Genomic DNA, 21,959 nt, shown 5'->3' with positions numbered 1-21,959 from the left:
GAAACATTCCCCCCGCCCCCATTTTCTCTAAATGCACTCAGAAGCAAAGCCAAAACAGGTAAGTGTTCTTTAAAGTGATAGGTTGTTTCTCAGATAACTTACAGAAGACTTTATACTTTGGGGGATATCTAGCTTCTGGAGGTCAGTATCTGACCACCACCTAACTTCTGTCCTGCTTTCCCAGATGGTACCTTTGACCAGGAAGGTCAGTAAACACCCTCAAAGCAAAGGCTTCAAGGCTTCCTTACTACCATAGAACTGGTTTTTAATTGTCCCTTGCCTCTTAGGAAATCTCTTATTTTTCCCACTATCTTACACATCCTTTTTTGTCTTTTGATATTTTATCAAACATGTTTTTTGGTTTTTCTCTCCTTGAAAAATGTTTCTGTGCACATTTAAAGTCCATATTATGAGAAATCAAAAATGTATTTTTTTCCTCTCTCTCTCACCACCAAATTTAGGCTCTTTGGGTGTATAGAAGATTGTAAGTCTAAGCAGAAGCATGCTTTTGGCACCCTTCTCTGGTTCAAAAATGTGTTTGGGCATTTGTAAGTAGTATGATCTTGGGAAAGGTCTTTAACCTACTTCTACCTCAGTTTCCTTATGGGGTTAATAATTGTACCTACCTTGTAGGGTTGGTAAATTATTAAATAAGCTTAATAACTAGAATGGTAACTTATACATAGTATGTACACATAGTATATGTCATAGAAAATGCTAATAGTGGTGGTGTTGTTCTTTCTGAAGTAATGTCTTCTTATTAGAATTGTGTGCATAGGCAAGGATGGTTAAGTTAGGACAGGGAAAGTCTGTAAAATTTGACTTGTAAACTGAGTTAAAGATGAGGGTCTTACTAGTAATAAAAGCCATACTTTGGGAGGAGGGGTTCCTGTCTCAAGATGGAAGTTGTACACTTTGATTCTCAGCTTGCTCCCCTTAAGGGTCAAATCATTGATCTCCATGGCAGTAGGTCCAGAGTGCAAAGCTGCTAAAACTTCTTGATAAAAATCACCTGCATCTTTGTTTAAAATGGTTATTTTCAAAACCCTTCCTTGAAGATTTCTGATTCAATAAGCCTATGTTGGGTCCTAGGCAATTAAGTTTTAATAAGTGCCTGTAAGAGAGGAAAAACTTTTCCTTTACCCTCTTCTGTTCAAGACCTGGGCATAGTAAATTAAACTGACAAAAAACAGATTGACAGGAGAAAAGATTTATTATACATGTAGGAGTGGTCATTGGTGAGTAACTCAAAAAGGTGGTTAGAATTTAGGACTTATATACCTAGCTTAGTAGCGGAAAGACGTGAGGTAGAAAAGACTCCAATGGGAAGAATATAGGCTTCATTAAGAAGGATCAACGTTTTTCCCTTAGAAGAACAAATAGGAGATAAGAAAATTTGTGATAATGTTTGTCTACATAGGAATGCATGGTCTTTGCGTTGTCTCCAGGGCCATAAAACCCTCCTAGTAAACAGATTTATGGTAGGTTTACTTTTAGTCTCTCTCCTAAAAGTGGAAGCAACCTCAGAGGGAATTCATGGCAGTCCTCATTTTTCAGAAGTTTCTGCTTCTAATTAGATGAGGGAGGCTCTGAGAAGGCCTCTTTCTGCATCTGTTGAATCTCAAATGTCTTCCACCAAAAATAATCTTTATACCAACTCTGGAGTTGCAAGTGGGTCCTCACAGGCCCCAGGGAAATCTAGGAAATCACTAACCTATGTCATCAGGTACTAAAATATTCTAATTCTGATTTCACTAAGATAACAGACCTCAGGGAAGTCACTTACATTTCATTGCCTTTCATTTCACTTAGATAATCCTGTTGACCCTCTGTCATCAGCCAGTTGAGGAAAAGTGGGTATGAAATACATATGAGCATTTTGAGAAGAAATAACAGATCCAATTGCAACTAAATAATTTTCCATGGGATAGTGTTGACTCTCGTTTTGGTGTTTGCATTTTAGTTATGTCCTCTAATTACATCCAGCCAGATCGATAACCGTTTCTTGAATCCTCTTGTACCACAGTGCAATTTCCTCTTCCATAGTTTCCCTCACATTGACCCAAACCTTCTTCTACCTACTTAGAATTGTCTTAAAAATTAACATTTTTAGTAGTGACTTCACTTGGAATGTGTGGAGAGCAAGCTCATAAATGGAGGGCAGCCAGCTCAGCTCATATCATGTATCGGAGGGTAGTTGAATCCATTGTGAATAACAAGGCTTGTCTTCACATTGTGAACATCTTTGTGAAGAGATAAATAGTACTAGATTTCTGCAAGTCATAAAGCAGAATATTTCATGCATGTTAGAAAAACAGCTTTAGCTACTAACATAGAGACACACCTTGTGGTTTCTCTCTAATATGTATCCCTGATTGTACTTCACCAAATTCTTATGAGTTGAAGTTTTCATCATGGCTTTCTCACTTTATTTAAAATTTTAGGACTGTGAGGCTCCAGATTCAGATATATTAAAATATTCAATTGAAAACATGTTCCCCAACCAATAAGAAAGTTTGCAGTTTAGATATTTTCTGCCCATTTACTACATATTATGCATGCTTAATTGAAAAACGGATAAGACAGCGTGTTTCCTGCCTTTCTCATTGTGTAATCCTGCTTCCCCAGACTCCACCCCCTGCAACCAACTTCACTAGAATAGAAAAAGTAGACATGACTTGTAATAAAAAGTACCTTATTTTCTCTGTACATTGCATCAACTCTGATTATTGAGTATAGCCTTATGGCTCATTTGTATCTAGCATTGTGAGTTCTGAGGAAGGAGCAATTAGACTTTAACAATGGGATTCCAGAACATAATGGTCAATATGCCAGGTATTTAGTTTCAGTATCTTCATTTCTATTCACATCTCTATGTACTGCCCTTAATTTAATTTTAGTGCCATTATTGTATCTTCTGTTTAATTTTTTTATAGCTTGCTATAATTAAGCTTTTATTTGGAAGTCATTTTAAAACCACTGCTTCGTTGTCATGGAACTGTTGGTAATATGTGATTACATTATGTTGTCTTTTGCCAGGACACTCTTGTAAATGAAGCATTATCCTCAGAGATTTTCTTGGCTGAAAATGTAAGTAATTAAAAATGTAAACAAATATTATCTGTTACATATGCTGCAATAATAAATACTTCAATATAATACAAGTTAATGTCTCTTTTGGGATACAATTTAATCCTGCTACAACATGTTTTATAAATGGACAAATAAACGGCTAAGCGCTTAATATCTTACGTATTACGGCATGCAGATGCCCAGGGCTTTTATATGTTCTCTTTTTGTGTATTTGTGCATTCCTTTAGAGGCATTATCAAGAACATGTTAGCATTATTTGTTATTTTAGAATAATGCCAGCTTTGGAGATGTGAAAATACAACAAAAAATTTCCTATTAACACCCATATAAATGATAGTCTAGGAAAATGAGCACTCATTGTCTGTAGATTTTAGGACAAAACTTAATGCATCCTATTTGGAAGGTAATTTATCCATATGTATTAAAAACCTACAAGGTACATAACCTTTACTCATTAATTTATTTCTTGGAAATTATCCTATAATCATTGAAATATACACAAAAGGGAGTACACATAATATTTATCATTTTATTATTTATAATATCAAAGTATTATAAATAACCTAAGCATATATCTGTAGAGAATTGGTTTAGTAGAATATAGGAAATTCATAAAATGGAATACTATGTAGCCATTAAAAACCAATTTGTAAGGGCAAAGCAAATGACATAACGTAAAAGTATATATTACATGGATGAGGACTAATGATTAAAATAGCCTTAACCAAGAACAGCATTCCAATGATTATCTGCATCTGTTAAAAAAAACTGTTGGATTTCATGTAAGTAGTATCAATAGCTTATTTCTGATTTTGTCCACACTGAAGGAAATCTCCCAAAGAAAATTATTAGATTGACTAGTTGAATAGACTGATTTTTAAAACAAACAGGTTTAAATGTTTGGTATAATGTAAACAGCTCAGACTTTCGCAAACTTTTTTCTCAGCCTTTAAATAGCACGCATGAAACAATATATTGTACTAAAAATCCAGGCAACTATATAGAAAATCAGATTTTTAAAAGGAGGTAAAATATTTTCAGGAAACTGCTGTGAGGTGCTTAGAAATTATATCTTTTTTGGTACAAGGATAACTTTACCTAAGTTTGGTTAAAATGGAACATATTTTTTGACTCTGACCAAGTGAGATTATCAAATTCTTTCTTCAAAATAGCTGTAAAACTAGGCAAAAGCAACTATTGCAGCACACAGAAAACTGACAATTTCCATAAAACAATCTGAGAAGAATTCATGCTTGAAAATATGCTTAATGAGTGGGACATTGCTGTACACCAGAAATGGACACATTGTAATTGACTGTACTCAATTTTAAAAATGTGCTGAATTTTAAGCAATATTATTTTGAGTCTGTGCCATTCTGACTGAGGCTACTTTCTATTCTGCCCCTACCCCACCTTCCTCCCCAGTTACCTCTGCTAGGATGCGGTGGTTTGGCAGCACACTAAATTTGGAGTGGTGGGTGGTGTCCATTCCCAGCAGCGTTGTTAGTAAACATGACTTCACAAAGGCAGGTGAAAAGGGGAGGGCCAATGATTCAATGTAGTTAGCCTACAGCTGCCAGGTAAGCACAGATTAATTCTGTTGGCTGGGTCAAGCTTAATTCTATTAAGGTTGTATACATGTTCCGTATACATATTCATACACTCCCAGGCAACCCTTAGGCTGTGCACATGCACACAGGAGACTTGTAACAGCCCACATAGAAGGTAAAATCTTGAGCAGATCTTAAATATTATCACCAGAAAAAGAAGAAATGGGAATTATGTGATATGATGGATGTGTTAGCTAATGTAGTGGTAAGCATTTTGCAATATATAGGTATATCAAATCAACATGTACGCCTGAAAGTTACACAATGTTAAATGTCAATTATATCTCAATAAAGCTGAAAAATGGCCTGAAATTTGGAAATGACACAGGTCTATCAGTAAAAGAAAAAGAGGCATACTAGCTGATCACTGACCAATTCAATTAAGGTATTTAATATACACACACAGACATATTAGGTATATGTGTATATGTATATATCTAATATGTGTTTTATACACACGCGCACACACACATACATATACTTTTTTTTTATGTTTTAAAAACTCTGGAGTTAGAGTATACAGTAACTTAAAGGAAAAACTCAGTAAACAGCAAGAAACCATGGAGGCCAGAGAAAGTGGCACAAAATTTTTCAAGAACTGAAAGAAAACAGCTGTCAACCAGAATTTTATATTCATTTAAAATTTCTTCACAAATAAAGGGGGAATAAAAAAATTCTCAGAGTCTAAGAAAACCCATTCTAAATAAATGACTGAAAGAAATTCTCTAAGCAGAAAGGAAATGATAAAAATAAGGAACTTTGGAACATCAGGAAAAAAAGAAAAAACAAACAGAACAAAAATATGTCATAGATTTTCCTACTTCACTTGAATTTCCTAAATTATGTTAAATGATTTAAGGAAAACTTATAGCAATAATATAATTAAATTAAATAAAAATATTTGAAATATGTCAATTAAAAGACAGATTGGTAAAGTGGATAAAATAAAGATAACTAAACTATATGCTATCTACTATAATCTCATTTCAAATATATTCATATAGTTAGGTTAAAAGTAAAAGAATGGAAACAGATAAACCATAAAGACATTACTCAAAAGAAAGTAGGGGTAGCTAATATAAAGTAGATTTCAGAACAGAGAAAATTAGCTGGAAGAGATAAAAACATTAGATAATGATGAAAGGGTAATTCCATCATGAAAAAATATTATTCCCAAATGTGAGTACACCAAACAACAAAACTGCAATATGTGTGAAGCAAAAGTAATAAAACTGAGGGGAGAAATATCCAAATTCACAGTTACAGTTGGAGATTTCACCACTCTTCTCTTAACAAATAATGGAAAAACTAGAGATAAACATCAGTAAAGGTATAAAATAATTCAATAACATTATCAATCAGTAGGATCTAATTGACTTTTTAAAATTGAAGTACAGTAAGTTACAATGTGTAAATTTCTGGTGTACAGCACAATGTCCCAGTCATGCATATGCATACATATATTCCTTTTCATATTCTTTTTCATTAAAGGTTATTACAAGATACTGAATATAGTTCCCTATGCTCTACAGATGAAATTTGTTTTTTTAATCTATTTTTGTATATAGTGGCTAATATTTGCAAATCTCAAACTCTCAAATTTATCCCTTCCCACTCTTTCCCCGGTAACCATAAGATTGTTTACTTTGCGAGTCTGTTTCTGCTTTGTAGATGAGTTCATTAGTGTCCTCTTTTTTCTTTTTCTTTTTTATATTTTACATACAAGTGATACGGCATTTTTCTTTTTCTTTCTGGCTTACTTCACTTAGAATGACGATCTCTAAGTCCATCCATGTGTCTGCAAATGGCATTATTTTATTCCTTTTTATGGCTGAGTAGTATTCCATTGTGTAAATATACCACAACTTCTTTAGTCAGTCATCTGTCAGTGGACATTTAGGTTGCTTCCATGTGCTGGCTATTGTATATAGTGCTGCTGTGAACATTGGGGTGCATGTATATTTTTGAATTAAGAGTTCCTTCTGGATATATAGGCAGAGTATTCTATATATGTCACTTGGATTCTGTAGCTTGATTGTGTTGTTCAGTTCTGTATCTTCATTGATTTTCTGTCTAGTAGTTCTATTAATTGTTCAGAGTTATGTGTTTAAGCTCCCAACTATTTCTCTTCTCAGCCCTATCAGCTTTTCTTTCAAGCATTCTGATAGTTGCTTCTTTAATGCATAGACATTTAGGAATGTTGTATCTTCATAGTTGTATGTTGTTTGATCATTATGTAATGTTCCTCTGTCTTACCACTCTTATTCCGTAGTATTAGAAGTTCTGGCTACTGCAGTAAGACTAGGAAAGAAATAAAAAGCATACATACTTATTGAAAAGGAAGAAATGAAACTATTTGCAGATGACATAATGGTTTACATAGAAAATTCCAAGGAACCTATAAAAAACAAAACATAACAAAGCAAAAACCTATGAATGAGTTGAGCAAGGTTGCAGATACAAGATCAACACACAAAAATTAACTACATTTTTATCTGCTAACAATGAATATGAGGAAACTGAAATTAAAACACAATGCTGTTTATAATTGATCCAAAGAAATATTTATTTATAAATCTTATGTATGTATAGGATTTATACTGATAATTCAAAGCTCAGAAAGAAATCAAGGAAATAGCTCAGTGGTAGAGTGCATGCTTAGTATGCATGCGGTCCTCGATTCAATCCCCAGTACCTCCATTAAAAATAAATTAATTATAGAGAGACATACATGTTTATGGATTGGATGACTCAATGTAGTTAAGATGTCAGTTCTCCCCAAATTGCTCTTTGTTTTGTGATCAGTGTGATTCCTATCAAAATCCCAGCAGTAGCTTTTGTACACACAGATAAACTTATACTAAAATTTACATGAAAAGGCATAGGCAAAGAAATAGCAAAAAACAAAACAAAATAAAACAAAAACATTGAAAAAGAAAGATGAAATGGGACGAATCACACTAAGTGATAGCAAGACTACTATCTTACTAAATATCGATATATTGGTAATTATTGATATATTGCCTACAGTAATCATGACAGTAAATATTGATGTATTCCTGCAGTAATCACAACAGTTGGTATTGGTGTTTGGATAGACACATAAAACAACTGAACAGAATGGAGAACCAGGAAAAAGTCTCCACAGATATGTCCAAATGATTTTGACAGGGGTGCAAAAGCAATTTAATTCAACAGAGAATGGGAGAATGGTACCTGTTTCAACAAATAATCCTGGAGCAATTAGGCATCCATGGACAAAAAAAAAAAAAGTAAAATTAAAAAATTATAAAACTTTTAGGGGGAAAAAAAAGAAGAAAATTTCATTATCTAGGCCTAAGCAAAGAGTTCTTAGAGACATCAGAAGCATCATTTATAAAAAGAAAGATTGATAAATTAAAATTAGACCTCATCAGAAGTGTTCTCTGAAAGACTGTGTTAAGAGAATAGGAAGATAACTGCAGACTGGATGAAAATACTTCAAATCATTCTGGTTAATAGTTTCACAGCTGCTTATAAAACTATATGGGCATTTACCATCAGTGATTGCCCAGGACTTCGGAATAAGAATAGAGATTAACTGTGAAAGGGCGCAGGAAACTTTTTAGGTTGATGAAAATGTTCTAAAACTGGACCTTAATGATGTTTTCACATTTTTATAAAAAATATACCAACATTACTGAATTGTTTATTTACAATGGGTGACTATTATGATATGTCAATTATTTATCTCAATAAACCTACTCAAAAATAAACACTGATATTATTACATGTAGCAAGTATTTTATTTGAGCAAATGTCCAATACTGTTGAAAAAGCCTATGTCCTTCAGTTAACCCTTGTATAATCCAGAATTTTGATGACTGCTTGTTCATTTTCTTCTGTTTCCTATGTTTTGTGATGCAAATTATTCATGTCATTGTTTTAAAGTGAATATTCACTTGATAAGTTCATAATACATTCAGTAAAACTTAATTTAAGAAAACAGATTCTCTTTTCAAACTATGTTCTTACACAACCCATTGATTTCATCATTTTTAGAAACGTACTTCACACCCTAGTGTTTCCTGATGCTTCAGTAGTTTTTTGAGCAGGTGAACACACAGATGTATAGCTATCTTTATCAGGAAACATTTGCTTAATGTCCACCTGTGCACATGTATATTAAATACTCAATTTATTCATTTTGTTTTTTGCATCCTTATATGGTAAAAATGCTGTAACAGTATTTCTCATACAATATTCTAAAATCAAAACTTTAAAGAACTCTCAACAATGTTGAAGTAGTGTCAGATGCAGAGCTAGAGAATGGGAAAAATCTAGAGGAAGCCCTGAAATCAAAGATAACATTGCATGTCTTAAGTAGAATTAAATCCTGCCTCCTGGTCTTTAAAATCCAACTCTAATTTGCTCCTTTTCTCATTGACAATGTATATACTTTTATTTTTAATGTCAGACCATCACAAAAAAAGCTCTTTTTATGTGTCTTACCTGTACTTAATGGCATGCAGAACTGCTAAACATATGTGGTCTTTGACCTTAAAGCAAATAGTTTAAAACAGGTAACACATATATGAAAGGTAAATGAGCGACTAAAACATATGATTCTAATATTATGCCTTCACCCTTAAAATATGCTTACTTGTTCTTAATATTTTAAGAAAATGGTAATGGGCATTCCTATAACATTGAGTCATTTCATTTTACATGTATCTTCTTTTACTTTTATGGCTCCATGTAAGGATTTCTGAGGCTTGTGTTTAAAGGGGTATAAAGAAAAGTAAGGGATGTCACAAAATAATCTATATAGAGAATTTAAAAGTTAAGCTTCCTTATTTTGGTCGCTGTTAGTTTTGAAAGGTTTTTTTTTTTAAGTCTCAGAGAAAAGGGCCAACTAGATTTTACAGCGCTGCCTGCCAAATTCCCAGGGTACCCACCAGTGTTGAAAGTCTCGTGTCTTTGCTGAACGTGTGAGTTAGTTGACCAAGCAGTGACTCATACCCAAAGGAAGAGGAGAAAAAGAAACTCTAGTGGGACAGTGGAGTAAGTACTCATTGTCATCTTCTCCACTGCAGAAAAAAATGGAAAATGCCACTATTAATTAAATATCTGTCTTGTAAAGGCAAAGTGCCTTCAAATAAAGCCTGAACAGAAGTGAAGAATTACAATGAAAAGAACGTATGTCCAACATATAGATGGTTCTATCTCCACTTCTCCAGTTTTGAAACCAACTGACACTTTAAAAGTGTTACAGGAATCTCAGATGGCATGTGTCATGACTGTTCCAAAGCAGTAACAGTGAGAAAGGAAGGTATGTATTTTATTTTAATTGAAGTATAGTCAGTTTACAATGTTGTGTTTATTTCTGGTGTACAGCATAGTGCTTCAGTTATAAGGAAGGCATTATTAATCAGAAAAACTTCTAAATTTTTTAAATAAAGGAAAATGGTGAAATATATCAATAGAATCCACTATGGCATTCATATTGTGTTCATTCAATGTCCCAAATGCTTAGATTCAATTAAGAGAGGGGGCTAAAACACAATAATAAAAGTGTCTCATATTTGTATACCACTTCTCTGTACAGGGTGGAGGCTTAATAAAAAATGGGACCTACTTTCTAAATCAGCAGGAAGGATTTCTGAAGTAGGTAGGCTTTTAGTCCTTATTTATTGAAAATTGCTGTGTTTTTCAGGCTCAAACCATGCATCAGACATTAGCCCTCCTGTACTCTCTTTCCTTTTCCCCCTTCCTTTTTGCTCAGTGGATGATAAGGATACCAAATCAATAGCTGAGGAGAAGAAGTAGATATAACATTCCCAGAGACGCTGGAGACAGGGAATAGAAGCAACAATTCATTTCTCTGTCTCAGGTTAGATTGTATTTATACCACCTGCTATGCTTGTGGGAATAGAATCTATAGTAGTGTCTTTAGACACAAACTTTCTTTTAGTGACTTTCCTTTTTCTATTCAGTGTGATAGGATTTTTTTTTTTTTTTTGTCTGGGAGAAGTAGCCTATGGCACTTGGCTGAAGAGATGAGACTTCAATGAGATATAGGAGACAAAGAGTGACAAATTAAAATGACAAGGTTGTCTTATAAGATTGTGATCCAGTGAAATGAAGTATTTCTGGCCCAGTCAGTGTAGACAGCGTTATGCTATGTTGTAATAGATTGCAAGACCTGGGCAGCCTATATATGTCTTTGAGATAACTGAATTTGTCACTATCAACACTCCTCCAAATTGTGTCTTTCCTGGCTTTTGAGAATAGGTGTATGGACATAGCAATAGATACAAGTCAAGTATTTAGAGATATCTTATCTTTCCTAAAAAATACTTTAAAAAATTTTAATTATATGTTAGACATTGGCATGAAATTTACCAAAGGAAAAGCCTTAAATAGATAATTAATACCTCCGAAAGTGATGGTGAACTTTTGCATTTTGTCTAACGAGTGTCATGTTACACCTGTTCCTTCATAATGCTGCCTGGTAGTTGACCATACATTCTCTCCTGAGCATCCAATCTGCCTGCCAGACCTCTTTACCTGGTGTTAACAACATCATTCCAAATTCATCACACATTCAGTAAAATTTGTAGACTTTCTTATATAAAATGTGGAAATAGAATTACATATTATCAGACAAAATTCAAGTTTAGTCTGTTTTTAGCTGCTTGGTACTGAATAGGGAAAGGAAAGAGAACAGAATTGTAAGCATGCTTGAGTAGGAGAAAATCTAGAGTCATCTCTAATATGCCCTTCTTTGTCATCTCCTACAAAAAAGTCACATAGTTGTTTCTTTGCAATGTTTCTCACCAACATTTTCCCCCTTTCCAGTCCTCCTGCCACCTTCCTCACCCAGGTTCTCATCTCTTTTCAAAGTGAGAAATATAATTAATTTAGGGATTCTAACCATGTTACAAAGTACTCTCTGTGGAATAATGAGAATACATAAGAGGGTAATATTTTGCTTTTATCAAAGTTCCTCTTGATGATTGCAGTCAATTAAGTTAAAGAATTGGGGCTAACCATAGCAGGTTGTATTTGTTGTATATTTTGGAAATATTCTAAGATTTCTTGAGGACTCAAGCCAATAAAATGTTACACCCTCATAAAATAGTTGGTGTCTTCAGCTGTGGATGGCCATGTTTTTTATCTTTTGGCTGGCTGCAGATGTTTAGTTTCTGGTCTATTGGTGCAATGACTACAAAAACTAGAGGATGGTTTCCTTTTTCAAAGCTACGTGACACTTCTAAGATGGCAAGATGATCATATTTGTGTTACTTAAATGCCATGGCCATTTTCCTAGTTTAGAGGAATACGTTACTTTTCATTTATATAGTATGAGGAGTATTTAGGTGATTGCTGTTTTCCAAACCAAATTCTAAAACGTTAAGATAATTAGTAAAAACTTGAATAAATGAGTAATGTCAAACTTGATTATTGCATAAATCTTAGACTCCCCAAAGTTCAGGGATCTTGGAGCAACTTTTTCATACCCAACCTTAGGAGTGGGTACAGCAGTAGCCGTCTCGGTGCAAAAAGGTTTGAGTGAAGCAGTGCCTTGTAATTCAGAAATACAAAGGAAAAGTTAAGATAGAGCTATGATTCTTGGGAATAAAAGAGTCCCCTTTGTGGAATCAGGAAAGCTTACATACACATTCCCGTAACATGAGGAGATAGAAACTACCTCTCAAAGAGCCCATCTTTACCAATTATTGTCTTATTTTTGAAAAATTTAGATTGTTTTACTCAGTTCCCATTTTTGAATTTTCCCAATGTGTTGAGTAGAGGAAATTAAAAGATAAATCAAAAAATTTCATAAATAAATTAAAAATACTCATAAAGTTCAAGATCCAAATGTGGCTTACTTTTCAGATCCATGCAGATAAGAATCAATAAACGTAATCTCTGTTTTGTAAAGTTAGTGTTCAAAAATTGTATATTTCTCAATACACAATTTTTCCCCTAGAGTCAATGGAAAGAAAAAAATAGATGACTCATTTCAACATCAAAGATAACAGTATAAGAATGAACTCAGTGATTGTCATAGTAGACTCAGTTGGATTTAAGATGAATAAATAGTTTTAATAAATTGAATTAATTAGATTGGGCTTAAGTGTACATGCAGACTATTTTCTCAAATGATATACAATAACTTGTTCAAGAAGTGCTGGTGTTTAATTGCCTGAAGTCAGAGGATAAAAAAGAGAAAAAGCTGAAAATTCATTATGTTCGTGTTAACAGTCTAACTAAACTAATTAACTGCTATCTGAATTTTCACACCTCTATTTCATGATCTTTCTTCCTGCAAACCTCCAAGCTTCAAAAGCAAAAAACAAAAAGCATTTGAAAGAGAACAGCACTAAATATAATGCAAAATATCACATTTTGGAAATCAGTTGCTCTTATTTTCTCCACCTTCATATGTTTACATTGCTTGGCCACCAACCTTGCCATATATACTCTGTCTTTACACTTATGTCTAATCACCTATGTGCACAAAAATAAAATAATAAAAGTTTCTATACAGCTATCTTAACTGTGCTATGTGTATAGCTACTTTTAAAATTTAATATCAAGAAGTAGAATTCCTAATACTCTAGATAAAGTTTAGAAGATCTGCAAATTCAAACTTTTAAAATAATTAAATAATAAATTCAAGTCAAATACCAATAACCAGCTCTTCACATTTGTTACACAATATTGCAAATGTCTAAAAGGTTTTCTTTAGTTGCTTTCTGGATTTTAATGAATTAAACACCCAGTTACAGCTAGAATCAGTTTATTTGCATACCCTTCCCTAACTGGGATTGGCTCTTTTATATATATATATATTTTTTTTTTCTTTTCCCAAAAGCCCTACCTCCAAATACCATCACATTGGGCATTAGGATTTTTTAAAGGTCTTTTTTTTTAAAAAAAAAAATGAGGTATTGTTGATGTACAGTATTCTGTAAGTTTCAGGTGTAAAGCATAGTGATTCACGATTTTTAAAGGTTATATTCCATTTATGCTTATTATAAGATATTGGCTATATTCTCTGTGTTGTACAATATATCCTTGTAGCTTATTTATTTTATACATAGTAGTCTGTACCTCTTAATCCCCTATCCCCTACCCCTATCTTGCCCCTCTCCTTTTCCCTGCTCTTTTATATTTAATTTTTTAAGAGACATATGAAAAGGAAACAAGTTTTTTAAATTATGAAGTTATGTTTATATAATAGGAAAGTGACCAACAGCCAATAAAAATCAAAGACAAAACTGTTACATTGAACCATATGAAATTTCCAAAATGTGATTTTTTGTCTTATTATATAAATGGTTATTTAATATGGGTCAGTCACATTTTATTCTAGTTTAAATCAAAATTCCTCATTTCCTATGTTCCAGTTGACAAAGGCTGTATAATATAATGAAAGATCTCCCCAAAACCTTAGGCTCATTACTATTTAATGTCAGTATGCCAATTTTACCCCTGAAAATTTGAAAAGTATATTCTTATTATGTCCTGACTTCTAAATAACAGTGTCTTCTAAATCACCATAATAAAATGTAGTTTATTGAAGTTGCAGTTATTCACATAGAATATTGTTCTCTTGTAGAAGGTATTCTGATGTTACTCAACAATTGTTTTATAGATATGTATTTTATTTGTGACTTACTTTATATAATGTAATTTAGTTCAATTTCATTTATAAGAAATGATATTGATAGTATTTTACATTTCAGTAAATACATTTGCACTATATTATTTTATGTAGTTAATATTTATAGCATGTGTAAAATATAATAAGCCATAATATCTTTATATTGATTATTTCTTTGTAGTTTCTGATTTACTTTAGAATTGTGAACAAAACTACCCATGAACAATTTTCTTATTGTTCTTAATAAAAATTCTTTCTTAATGACTTTTCATCCATGATTCATGAATAACTGAATCTGGGATTACATAATCAATTTAAATAAATTAAGGACACACAAACCACAAATCATGTTATGTTCTAAGAGCTGAATCTGCTACTAGTCAGTGTCGTATTCATGAACTGAAATCTTTGAGAATGATCAGACCTTAATTTCTTGTATTGCTAACCCTCTTTCATGCTCTCTGGTGTACAGATTGTCTGGCTAATTTCTACAGTTGAGTTTTGACTGTGAAGTGACTTTGAAGTTCAGCAGGACACATTTCCTGCATGTATCCATGGCTAGTTGTGCAATTTGCGAGAACACTCAGTTAATGAATCCAAGGTCATGAGTTCACTACTGTGTGGACCTGTTTGTTATATTCAGAGGTTATGGATCACACCACTCATCACATAACTTTCTTGCACATATATGTTACTTGTCACTAGAGAGGGAGAGGGCCATGTGATGGTGTTTGGAAGGATCAAAGCAAATCCACATGCACGGTTGGGAAAACTATTAGAGTGCATGTTTGCTCAAGACTGAGTCAGATCTTCTTCACCCAGGATGCCTTCTGTTCTGTGTTCTATGTTCACATGCCCTTTGCACTCTCGTCTCACAGCACCGTAATGATGGGTCTCTTCAAGTTTGGGGGAGAGAACCCATTACTAATTATGTTCTGCCTGCCTGCTACATCCTTGATAATGAAAGTGACTCAGACACGCAGAGTCACTGTCAGAAATCTTGTTTTTCCAGCCCTCATTTATGGATTTTGAGTTTTAATCAAGATCATTAAGAACGTAAAATTTCTCAAGTTGAGAAACAAACTTCACATACCTAGAAAATTCTCATATATTATGAAAAATTGAATCAAAAACAATTTTTCTTTCTAGTTATTTATAAAATCATTTTATAAAACTTTTGTTTGTTATCACCATCTAGTCCCTCCTAACCTTTAAGACATAATCTCAGGTAATTTAATGTAAGCAGGAAAGTAACCAACAACATGAAGGAAGATACAGAGTTTAGAACTAATATCCACTCCACTGGATTTCATTTTCTAACAACTTAATCCTTTGCCTATAAGTATTTATGTTCTTCAAGTGTTAATAAAATTATAAAGAGCGGTCACCACTTAGTGCTAGAATGCAAGCCTCCAAATGTAAGGATTTGGAATAGCTGCCAGCCACATAATAATATATAAATAAGGCAAAGAATATTTACCAATAAAATTTCCAAAGTCTAAAAGTAAGAGTATTAAAACAATTCAACCAGACATGTCAATCTTGAAATTTCTATGTAAATGTCCAAAGTTATATTATAACTTAATAGTTATTGGTACTGAATTGTAGATGGGCTTCTTATACTCACTCCAAAAATACAAAAAGGGTTGTAGTTTATACCAAGAATGCCTGTAAAAGAAAAAGATAGGAAACAAACTAGACAAATGGTCAAGTACAGCATTGCTACTAATAAAGGGAGAAATGCAAATTAAAATAGCAAACTACCTGTAGTAACATATGGTAGTACTCAGTGAAATTTAGTGTGCAGTTATCTCTACCACATGGCTCTACAGTTCCATCCTTGAGTATGTACATTATCTAGAGAAACTCTCGCTTAGGTCCGAAGGGGATGTGTACAAAGGTGCTTACTTCAATGTCATAGGGGTGTGTGTGTGCATGTGCGTGTGTGCGCACGTGTGTTGGAAGGAATCTAAGGGTCCATCAGTAAGGAGCTGGGTAAGTACGTGCATGGATGTGCATGGTGAAACAGTACGCAGCAGTCAGAAGCAATAAGCTAGAAGTACACAGAGGAAGTCTTAAAACTAGAAAATGAAACAAAAACACAAAGCTCAGAAAAGTAGAAACAAGAACTGTATGATAATAGGTATGTACAAGTAAAAATCCCAATATACACAAAACAGTTTTTTGAAGGATTCTTACATATTTTACAAATTTACTTTCATATTAGAGTGAGTACCTATTAGGAAGAGGAAGAGGGGAAGGAAGATGAGGACAGTGAAGGAAAAAAGAGAAAAAAGATCGCTAGTAGATCACTGTTGCAGAGAGGAAGGTAACAAGGTATTGTGAACTGAAAAATTTAACTTGTTCTCTTGCAGCTGAGATTATAAAAGAGAAAGACAGTGGAGGAGGAGGAAGAGGCAGAAGACAGAGGAAGCAGAGAGGCTCAAACCAGTTACTCTTAGTCTACTAAATTGCTCAGGATGTTATTTTAGGTAAGTTTTGAAGTCAAAGTCAAAGTGAAGTCTGTTCTCAGAACACCATTGACACCAGTGCATTTAGTGGATGGAAATGATTAGTTTACCTTATACTTTCAGCAAAGAGACCGCTGGTTCTCATTCATCATGTGCATCATAGATTCTGGCAGTGATACTATCAGATTTTATTAATTCAGGAATTGTTTCTCTAATAAGGCTATTTGTGTGATGACATGCCCATGTGACTTCCAACACATTCGGTGAACTATTACAATCTTAAAAGAGTACATTGGGCATATTGAGCTTGATTAGAAACAGTGCCACTGATTGCCCTACAGCTAAACTCTTTATTAATTTGTACCATGCAATTCCTAGTTTGAAATTCATAGGCATTTAGAAAATTAATCCTTCACAGAGAGAGGATAATTCAGGTGGTGAACTTAGTAGAAGGAAGGCCTTTTGGGTATTTACTCTGGACACATTATTCCCAGCAGCCCTAAATGAAGAGCACTCTCTGAACCATTTGCTGCAAAAATCCTTTCAGCAAGACAAGTTCAGATGTTGGTCTTCATCAGCTTATGGTGAGTGAATAAATCTTGCATTTTACCTGGTCCTTTGCATGAGTCTCAAAGTGCTTTACATAGTGCTGCTTTTTTTTTTTTTAAGTGGTCAGAAATATAATAGGAGAAAACAACTCATACTACTAAACACACACACACACACACACACACACACCCCCACACCCACACCCACACCCACACCCAAACAAAACAAACAAAAATGCCACCCATTCTTCCTCCATGGAGAAATCTGTGTTGACAGGAAAACCTTTCACCGTGAAGTTGGCTGTGACATCACAAGCATAAGATTGTAGGCAAATTTTCTACCAGCCAGCTACGTGGGAACTTCAAGCTGAATTCTATTTTTGGTGATTTTGGTTCAATTCTCAGAGGAGTTTTGTGGCATAATTATCAAAAAGTGCAGAATTGACTCCAGAGTGTAAGTATGTGAAGTAAAAGCTGGTTTCCATAGAAAAGGCAGTGGGATGATTAAACTCATATTAAATAACATTATTTAATAGTTCCATATTTCTTCCACATAACTCAAAGGACCAAAAATAAATTCAGAGCATTACAAAATAAGTGTATATACAGTTGGAAACATTGTTCAAAGGGTGATTAGCTGTAAAAATTTTTTCAAACTGAGTATGAACAGGCAGCACCTTGGAACTCAGTCTTAACCTGTATGATAGTAACACAATAAAGAGATGCCTATGTTCCATACATACCATGTGCAAATGTGTGTATACACACACACACACACACCAGGGACACCTCTCTGCAGACTGAAAGCATAAATGAAACTTGAATTTAACAAACACACGTATATCTTCAACTTTGCAAAGATCTATCCTCAGTTGTCTAAAGAAAAGTAAAAACTATTTTTTTTAAATAGGTACATTGAAAAAATTTGGGGGTGGGTATAATTAGGTTTTTATTTATTTGTTTATCTTTAATGGAGGTGCTGGGGATTGAACCCAGGACCTTGTGCATACCTACCAATGAGCTATACTCTCCTCCCTGTCAGGTATATTGTAAAAAATTGTTTTGCTTATTATATTATTGTCCATGCTGACAAAATTTATAGGGTAATTAATAGAAAACACTTTGAAACATTTCAGGTCCATGTTTTCTCCTTTCTCTGTCAGTATGTTATAGGGTAATTAATAGAAAACACTTTGAAACATTTCAGGTCCATGTTTTCTCCTTTCTCTGTCAGTATGTTCTAATATTTCATCTAAAGCTAATCGCGAAGACTGACTTTTTGGTTGATGATGACAGTACTCACGAAGCTGTTGGCAAATCAGAACTGTCTCCTGAGCTGGGGAAAGTGACCGAGTATGTCTTTCCTTTTTGTTGTTGCCGTTTTAAGAAAAATCATTGGAGCTTAAAAACAATCATGACAATTCCTAATGAGCACCTACACTGGAGACTGTGGGCTGGTGCAGTATGAACTAATCATTTGAGCAAGGTTAGGCGGTTCATTGACATTAGCTGGGACGTATAACATTTAAGGTGTCTCCCTGTGAATTTGGCTATGTACGTAATAGTTTCCGGACTGCTTATAACCTCCCAACCTTCAGCTAAGTCTACATCTGCCAGTATCTGCATGTAGAACAGTGTCTTGATTCCTTTCTGATAATGAGGTAATAGCTGAGTATGACAAGCTCACCCTCTGCCAGTCCTCATGCCTAACACTTGATTTTGTGACACTTTCTTAATCTTAAGTTAAAATAAGCTTATATAGTCTACTAATAATATGGTATGTGATTTTCATGAATAGGTATTCTGGGGAAGGGGTCAGTTTTAGAAATAAGTAGGTTGTAGTTGAAGGTCCACTGGGGCCTTAGGGCCGTAACACATCTGTGGCCAATTCTGAGCCGATTTCCAGGACATTTCAGCCATAGCCTCTGCACTATGCTGGCAGGTTTGTAAACATCTTTAAAATAACAAAGTGGGTGAGAGGGATGGGGAATAGTGATACAGTAGCAACCAGATTGATGGACACACCATATGATTATCTTTAATTACTGATTTTTTTAAAATGTGCAGATTATTGATTCTCAGAGTATGTCTAGAGGAACAAAAGAAATGATCTAAATGTCTATTACCACCTGTTATCTGGGACTACATTAAGAAGGTGCTGGTCAGCTTGGCTTCATTTGTCCTCCAGACGCTGCAGAGATGTGAGGCCAGGCCAACGGGGGTTAAAGCAGGCAGAGAACTGATACAGCTGGGGATCGTTAAGAGCAAGCAAGGGCCAGCCCCAAGAAAAAGTCAGCTGAAAACAAGGCTGAGAGCTCTTCCAGGCACAGCGGCAGAGTTGTGTGCATTCAGGAAACAGCCTAACCCCATCCAGGGAACTTTGTTGATTTAATTAGATTTTGTTTACAATTCCAGAGTAGGAGCAGTTTGGTCAGCTTTGATGCAAAAATTGGCAGGGGGAAAGAACTGTTCATTTTCAAAAGTAATATTATTGGAGCATTTAAGAAATATTAAGAATTTTGGTCATGGTAAAAAAAATATGTAATACAGCACACAAATGACTCCATGCTGATATTATCATAAAATATTATCATCTTTTCTTGACCAATTAATACATAGATTGTGGATTTTAGTGGGAGCCTGTTCATTTATGTACTTTTAGGTTATTGGTATTCTTCCTGTTTCTGGCTCACATTTTCACTATCTCACAGTACTTTCTGGATGACTTTCCAAATAAATTATTTGCACTCAAATCCTTATTTGAGAGTCTATTTGGTGAAACTAAATCAGGACGTACAAAGCCTAGCAATTACTTAAATTTGATCCTTACCTCACAGAGCTATTTTGAAGATGACATTTGATAATACATGTAAAAATAATTTTTAATACTAAAGTGATATATGTGGAAGTTATTCAGTTTCTTCCACCAAAACTATGAATTCTTTAAGACAAAAGAAATTTATTTCTGTGCCATTTGTAATTTGCAGAATTAAACAAAATAGAGAAGGAATTTAATATTAATAAATATCATGGACAAATGCTAGAATTCTGATGCTTACATGGTCACCTAATGTATTTTGAGAACTGAAAGAGGATTTGTTGTTCCCATGGGTACATATTTATGGGACATACTGCTGCTGAGTTCTGCTTTCCTCTGTGGTTCTATGAGAGTAGGAGTAAACACAAAAGTAGGGAAGGGAGGCAATGAAAGGGGCAAATAGTACAGTCATCCCTCTTCCCTCCGTATCCTTGGGATATTGGTTCCAGGACCACTCGGATACTAAAATCCAGGTTGCTCAAGTCCCTTCTACGAAATTGCATAGTATTTGCATTACAATACAATGTAAATGGAGGGCTGACCGTATTAGCTTAAACTTCCTAAAAGATCCTTACCTATGCTGCTCCTTGCTTAGAAAAACAGTGCTGAGGAAGACAGACAAAACTCTTGAGTCCTTAGAGTTCCAATTATTTTCTAAGGATAGGTTAAAACCAAGTAAGATGATCGAGGAGGAGATGGACTCAGTTCATTTTTGCGGGCTTTCCATGGAGCCCTGGACATTTCATCTCTTCTAGAATTTGTTTATTTAGGCATAGCTTACACAAGCGGTTCTCAAAGTGTGGTCCTTAACTACTATGCGCGTTAACATTATCTGAGAATTTGTTGGAAGTGAAAATTCTTTTTCTATTGATAATTTGTATATATTGCAAAATGATCACCACAGTAAGTCCAGTAATATCCATTACCATACAGAGTTAACGAATTTTTTTTATTGTGATGAGAACTTTCAAGATCCATCCCTAGCTACTCTCAAATATGCAATACAGTATTATTAACTATAGACCCCATGCTGTACATTGCATCTCCATTACTTAACATTTTAAGAGTAGAAATTTATACCTTTTGACCCTTTTAACCCATTTTATCCACCCTAGCCCCCTGCTTCATGCAGCCACCTGTCTGTTCTTTTTATCCATGAGCTTGTTTTTTGTTTTGTTTTGTTTGTTTTTAGATTCCATGTATGTGATCATATGGTATTTATCTTTCTCTATCTGACTTATTTCACTTAGTATAATGCCTTCAAGTTTCATCCGTGTTGTTATAATTGGCAGGGTTTCATTCCTGCTTATGGCGATAGATAGATGTGTATCTCACATATTCTTTATCCATTCATCCATCAACGTACATTTTAGTTTGCTTTCATGTCTTGGCTGTTGTAAATAATGCTGCAGTGAACATGGGAGTGCAGATATGTTTTTGAATTAGTGTTTTTGTTTTCTTTAAATAAATATTTAGAAGTGGACTGCTGGATCATACGGTAGTTCTATTTTTAACTTTTTGAGGAACCTCCATGCTGTTTTCCACACTGGCTACACAAATTTACATTCCTACCAACAGTGCACAAATGTTTTCTTTTCTCCATATCCTCACTAACACTTGTTATTTCTTGTCATTCTGATACAGCTCTTCTAATAGGTGTGCAATAATATCTTACTGTGATTTCGATTTGAACTTCCCTGATTAGTAATGTTGAGCATCTTTTCATGAACCTGTTTGCCATCTGTATATCTTTTTTGGAAAGAT

At 34.2% G+C, this 21,959-nt stretch overlaps 2 long non-coding RNA genes across 5 annotated transcripts in view; one reads left to right on the top strand and one right to left on the bottom strand.

The window, feature by feature from the left end:
- LOC140696381 (uncharacterized) overlaps window positions 1–21,959 on the top strand; it is a 310,247-nt gene that overhangs the window by 242,496 nt on the left and 45,792 nt on the right. For 3 of the 4 annotated variants that reach the window (XR_012072630.1, XR_012072629.1, XR_012072628.1), the window contains exons 2-4: window positions 3,040–3,090; window positions 16,734–16,850; window positions 17,327–17,413. This is a non-coding gene — a long non-coding RNA (uncharacterized lncRNA). Of the gene's footprint in view, window positions 1–3,039; window positions 3,091–9,831; window positions 10,015–14,830; window positions 14,903–16,733; window positions 16,851–17,326; window positions 17,414–21,959 lie in introns of those variants that run through there. The other variant, XR_012072631.1, reaches the window with a different exon arrangement.
- Window positions 2,938–4,578, bottom strand: LOC140696383 (uncharacterized). Its single transcript, XR_012072633.1, has 2 exons — window positions 4,523–4,578; window positions 2,938–3,082 (listed from the first exon to the last, which is right to left on the bottom strand). It is a non-coding gene; the product is annotated as an uncharacterized lncRNA (long non-coding RNA).

The sequence above is a fragment of the Vicugna pacos genome, chromosome 5 (assembly GCF_048564905.1).
Source record: "Vicugna pacos chromosome 5, VicPac4, whole genome shotgun sequence".
In the NCBI taxonomy this organism is placed as follows: Eukaryota; Metazoa; Chordata; class Mammalia; order Artiodactyla; family Camelidae; genus Vicugna; species Vicugna pacos.
This window is presented reverse-complemented; position numbering and strand designations above follow the sequence as displayed.